Genomic DNA, 6187 nt, shown 5'->3' with positions numbered 1-6187 from the left:
GTGATTGGGTCGAGGGACATTTTTTTGGCCTTAGACTTCTTTTGCAACCCCACTTTCTCCTGCTCCCTGTTGCATTTAACCCGGAATAGAGTAGTCTGCTCCTCCCTGATTGGATCACTGCTCTTCTTCTTCTATTTCTGAGGAAGGGGATTTCTGACTCTTTTCAGAGTCATGCTCCTCCTCTTCTTCCTGCACTTCTATCTGCTTTTTGGCACCGCACTCTGCTTTGGTTTTGTTCGCAACCTCTTTCTTCCTCTTTTCGGCCAATTGTTCCATCCTTAGTCTGGCCTCTTCCTTCTTACACTTCATTATAGACTTGCTAGACCCAGCTATCAAGTTTGAGGTCATGCGCCACTCTACTAGCCAGCGGTTGAGGATCGTCGCTAGTGAGTGGTCTATGTCTAGGTATGGAAGGTCATACAACTCTTGATCAGGGCCCTTCCGCGCTCATATGGAGACGTAGTGGAAGTTCGCCTTGAACTCCACATACTCTGCCAACTGTTTGAAGACAGTCGGTGATAACCACGGTTTTCTATTAATGGCCATGTTGATACTCATCTCCATCAAGATCCAAAATATCTTGCTATCCTCGACCCTTTGGGGGTCCTTTGTGGCCCAGAGTGAAGAGAACTTTGCTGCTTCCATTAAATCCTGCGTGACAGGAGGAAACTGACTATCCTCCGATAACTCCCATGCGACTAGTACTATGGATAGCAGCAGCCATGCATAGTGAAAAGCTTTGTTATGATCCTGCACCTCTCTACAGTTCATGAGAACTTGCTTCAAAGGTAGTGTGCCCAGTTGAATTGTATGCCTTCCATGCACTGGGCTGCTAGAGATACCACTGGTGCCAGCACTTCATCTGCACGACACTTCCTCATAATTTCCCAGCCAGGATCTGGGTGGATACTTTAATCGTGGGGTCAGTTGTACTAGAAATGGAGTAGCCACGTGGCTTCTTGACGAGCTTAAATTTGTCCTTCATTTGCTCGGCGAGGTCACGCTCACCTGTCTTTCCCCCAAATGCCATGGCTGGATTTAGTCCTGAATGCAGAAACCGAGTAATCCTATGGATCAGCATTTCAGTGATCGGTATTGGTTCTTTCAACCACAGGAACCCATCGTGTACCAAGCATAACAGCTATCTGATCACTATCATGGTTATGGACACGCGGTTGTAAGGCAGAACCCATAGCATGTTTAGCAGTCCTGCCTTGTCCACCCCTTTTATCCTCTTCCTTGGCTCCAGCGCAGTCACACTAATATCGTTATAGAAGATGCGACACATGAACTGATCAGTCGCTAAGTGGGGAAAGCGCTCCATATCAGCCAAATCCCAATCCTCCAGCTTCAAATGGGGGACGTGCTCCAGGCATGGTCCTTCAAATGTGATCTTGTCCGGCAGCAACAGTGTATGCAGTGTGACATTGCTCTCATCAATGTCCTTTGGGACCTTTGCCTTGCCTTGGCATGGAGGAATGTATTCAGGAAGTTTAGAGATAGGGTCGGACCCTTCGATGTCAACTTCCTCTACCCCTATGTCAATGTCTTCCCCACCCATTTTGATTTCTTCATTGTCTTCTTCAGGTTCCAAGTCAACTACCTTGCCCTTCTCCTGTGTGGTGGGATTTTCCTTCTGCGTGTGTTTTCTGGGTGATGTGTGCACCAACAGTGTCGCTTTCTGCTTAACTTTCTTTGTTTTTGTACACTCTTTGGTGGGCGTAAGCCTTGGCCTAGGCAACCTCAGTGATTTGGGTACCTCTACAGGTACTTCAACACTTTCTATCTCTAGGGCAGTCTATCTTTGGGGCAGCTCCTCAGCTGCCATTGCCACCTCTAAGGCAGCTCCCTCAACTGCCATTGCTTCTCCAGCACTCACGGTTTCTGCGGATGCTAGACAAAAACTCCTGCATTTCCTTTGGCAACCTCTCAAACGCTGAACTCACTATCAAAGCTTCAAATTTCTCATAGTTCATACGTGCCTGAGAGTTCAAGACCTCAATTCTCAAAATGCCAAGTGTTTTTCATTGGGTAGCTACCTGTAATTTATAGGCATTTTCGAATTCAAATCCGACCATTCCCCCCAAAATTCATTCATAAATGCTATATTGGTGGTAAACTTTCAAATATCTTTCCCTTAAATTATGACTTAAATGTCCCCCCCCCCCACCCCCCCACTCCATTTAGCCTTTTTTTCCTTGTCAAAACATGAACAATGACCATAACGGTCACTTTTCAACTGCCCTGGGCGGTCCCTTCTTCAATAGTGTAGCTCCCCGTGCGTTTCTGCTAACACTCTGACATTCCTTCGTCTCGCGCAGTTTCCCAATCATGCAGCTCCACAATTCGAGCAGTGTAGTTTATATTCCGGCACCTCCTTTCAGCTACCTGGAGCATTATGCTTCCATCATGCAATCATCTAGTCGGATCATCGGCGTATGGATTCAATGGATTGCGATTCACCTTTCCTGGGAAGGGTTCTCCATTTAATTTTACCAACTGAACTGCTCCACCATCGGTAATCTCCTTGATGACAGATGGCCCCAGCCAATGCATCCTAAATTTTCCTGGAAATTTATCTAACTTGTTGTCATATAATAAAACTAAATCATTTACCTTGAAGGTGTGCATTTTGATGTGTCGATCATGCCATGCCTTTTCACACTCCTTTTGAACTTGTTGATGGAATCCAACTAGAAATCTATCCTCTTCAAGCTCTGTTAGCTGCGCGAGCCTTTCCTGTAGGGCTCCGCAAATCGCCATTCCTATGAATGCCGCTATGCACAGACTAGGCACAATTTACTCCATCGTCATCACAACTTCTATGCCATAAACCAGCCTAAATCGCAATTTTCCAGCCAGCTTCTTGCAAGTCATCCTATAAGCCCATAGCACCGCGGGTACGTGCACATCCTAGTCATTTCTTTAAGCATTGCAAACCTTTGTTAACGCGCTCTCCAATATTTTATTAAATGCTTCCACCATCCTATTAGCTTGCGGGTGATATGGCGTGCTCTTCTAATGGTAAACTTGAAATTCCTCCATCATCACACTAATCGTCTCACTAAGAAAATGCGTGCTGCAATCGCTCATTAAAATTTTTGGACAACCAAACCTTATCAACAAAGATAAATTTTGTTTTTGTCACGCTTGTACAGTCCTTCACAGGCTGGGCCTCCACCCATCCGGTTAAATACTCAGTAGTTGTGATGATGTACCGTGCACCCATCTTCTTTCCTGGAGGCTAAATTGGTCCCACAAAGTCAATCACCCACTTCTCGAAGGTATGTAATGATATCTGCGGATTCAATGGTAGCTCATCCCTCTGCGAGGGCCTGCCAGTCCTTTGGCATGCATTGCATGCCCTACAATACGTTTTTGAATCCTTATGCGGTGTCAGCCACCACAACCCGCTTTCCCTATGACCTCCCACGACTCCACCATGAGCCTCAGCGAGGATGTTGTTTCATTCAAACTTTGGCACATAACATCACAATATTTCGTTTGATCCTATTTTATACAAGTGTCCTTCAATGAAAGAAAAGTATGTTGCGTGCACCACCAGTTTCTTCTTTTGTTGACTTGTATATCCTTCTGGAGCCATTATGTTCATTAGGAAGTGTATAATATCTTCAAAGTGACTGTCCATGACGCACACTGCAAAGAGCTGCACGTCAGGCAGTCCTTCCTCCAAATTAGTAGGCTCTTTTCCAATTTTAATGCGCGACAGAAGATCTGGTCCTGCATTCAATCGTCCTGGTTTCACAATGATCCAAATTTAAACAAAAACGCAAAAAATTACAGAGATAACCATAAATAAAGAGATGCAGTGGAAATAATACTTCATTTCATTAATGTAAAATACTAAAATATGCTTACAAATAGTAATGGAAATAACCAACTAGGGTGATGGTAGCTTATCTCTGAGAAGAGATGTGGCGTTTACATGCCTTTGAACTATGTTGCAATGAGGCTCAAAGGCCTATTTATTGTTGAGAAACAATGGAAAACCATAAACATCCAAAACCCTAACCTAGAAGATGAAACACCAAACTGTGGGCCCCGTTTGGGTAAATTGGTACATCAACTTCCCAGGGTCGTAACTTTGGCATACGATCTTTGTTTGACGCGCACAATATCTCGTTAGAAATATCTATCTGAGAACTACAACTTTGGCAAGAGAAAAATCAGCATGTGGACCCATGTTGCTCCCATATTTCCCAAAAAAAACGTCGTTTAGGGCCTCAAAACAGCTCCAGAAGTTCAGGACCCGAAAAACTACTAAAAATAGTAAATTGTGCTACAAATAAGGAAACTAAAAAACTGAAAGAGACTATTGTGGGGGTCCAAGTGGGATAGGTGGGTGGCCACCAACATCCACCTAGATCATTCCTCCCCCCTTAGGAAGCAATGGTCCCCATTGCGTTGAGTTCCTCCACCTGCTGAACTTGGTCCCTGGTGAGCTATTCTACAATCTCTGATGTGTCCAGTACTGGTGGGAAGCATGGTAGAGGGCGGTCCACATTGAACACTCAATGCAAGTGAAGGAATTGGGGAATATTGTGCTCCAAATCATTGTTCCCCGCAGCCTTGGTCCTGGTGTAAGGACCATTTCGCTTCTTGTACTTGTCATTTTTCATAATGGAGTAGTGATATGTCGGCCCATTGTGTAGAGGTTCTCTGGGAGTCATATCAAATGAATGCTTGACCTGACAGTGCAATGGTACCCCTGTGGGTGAGGAGAAGTTGTTCATGTGTTCTTTCATGACCGTATCCCTCTGCTGCTGCTGCTGTGTGGAGGAACCCTTCGCGAGGGTCATGGATGTGGTGGCGATCTTCCCCTTACCTTGGGAGCAAACCAAATAGAAAATGAATTTCCTAGTCTGGGATATGAGCTTGCTGCATTTCTTAGCAGAGAGCAAAGAAGTGGTGGTAGGTGGGGCTACCTCCGATATCCTGTATAATGAATTACCCAAAGAAATAATAACAGCGCGAGGCCTTGACTCATACACAGCATGTCATATCCATAAGTATGGTTGGCCTAATAATACATCACAAACATCCAAAGGTGAAACATCACACAATAACTCATCTGTGAAGGGCTTGACGCTATAGGGAAGGCGACATTGTTGGCGGAATCAAAGATCTTGTCCTTGGTGAAGCCACCTGATACTATACAGCTGCAGGTGTGGTGTAGTCAGTAGGGCCAACCGCTTCATGACCTCTGCTGAAATGAGGTTCTTTTGGCTTCCACTGTCAACAATGAATTGTAGTGGCAAACCCTTCACCCACATCTGTGAGTGGAAAATATGCTCCCCCTCCTCTGGCTCTTTAGGCTCATTCTTCTAGATCTTGGCAATGGAAACAGTGGCACTAGGCTCCACATAAATGATCTACTTCATTTTTCCATTCCCCTTGTCGGGTTATGACTCCGAGGCGAAACATGCATCTGATTTGGAAGCCTTCAACTCAGCTACCAGCGACAGCTTGGTCTGACACTCACTCGTGTTGTGAGTGGGGCTCTTATGGAACTCACACCACTTTCCTGTGTCCTTCTTCGACTTCGTGGTGTTGTTCCTTTCTTGTGGCTTCGACAAGTTGTCTTGGGTCACCCTGCCTTGGCTTTGTCCTTTGGTCTTTAGATTTGCAGATCCAAAGTCTCGCTTCTTCTGTTTAAACTTTTTCTCGATCTTGACAGTGTATCAATACGCCGTTCCGAGCGAGGAGATGTTCAGGAACTCCATCTCCTCTTGGATGTATCTATGTAGGCAGTCACAATATTTGAGTACTAGATTCAGTTCAAAATATTTGATACCCAAATGTGTGGAAGGGTATGAAAAATATTGGTGAACTCCGTCATATCTTGGTCCCCTCCCTGCCGCAACGTGGTCCACTTTATGTATTTGTCCTCATAGCTTTTAACAGGGTAGTACTCCTCCTTGACAGCGTCCCAGAATGAATTCAAAGTGGGTGCAGCTGAAAATAGTGAGCCTGTACTTTCATCCTTCTTCTCGCAGTAGGTTTCCCACTAGTCCTTGACGTGGGGGGCTACTTTGAGAAGAGCAAAAATAATCCTTTCTCGATTGGAAAAATCATGAACAGAAAAATAACCCTCTAGAAAATTCAGCCATTTATCTACGACATCTACATCTATCTAACCCTTGAATATGGGGATTTCAAAATTAAC

Source organism: Pinus tabuliformis, chromosome 6 (assembly GCF_031772625.1).
Source record: "Pinus tabuliformis cultivar Carrire ecotype Pingquan chromosome 6, CPIR1, whole genome shotgun sequence".
Taxonomy (NCBI): Eukaryota; Viridiplantae; Streptophyta; class Pinopsida; order Pinales; family Pinaceae; genus Pinus; species Pinus tabuliformis.
Note: the sequence above shows the minus strand (reverse complement) of the source record.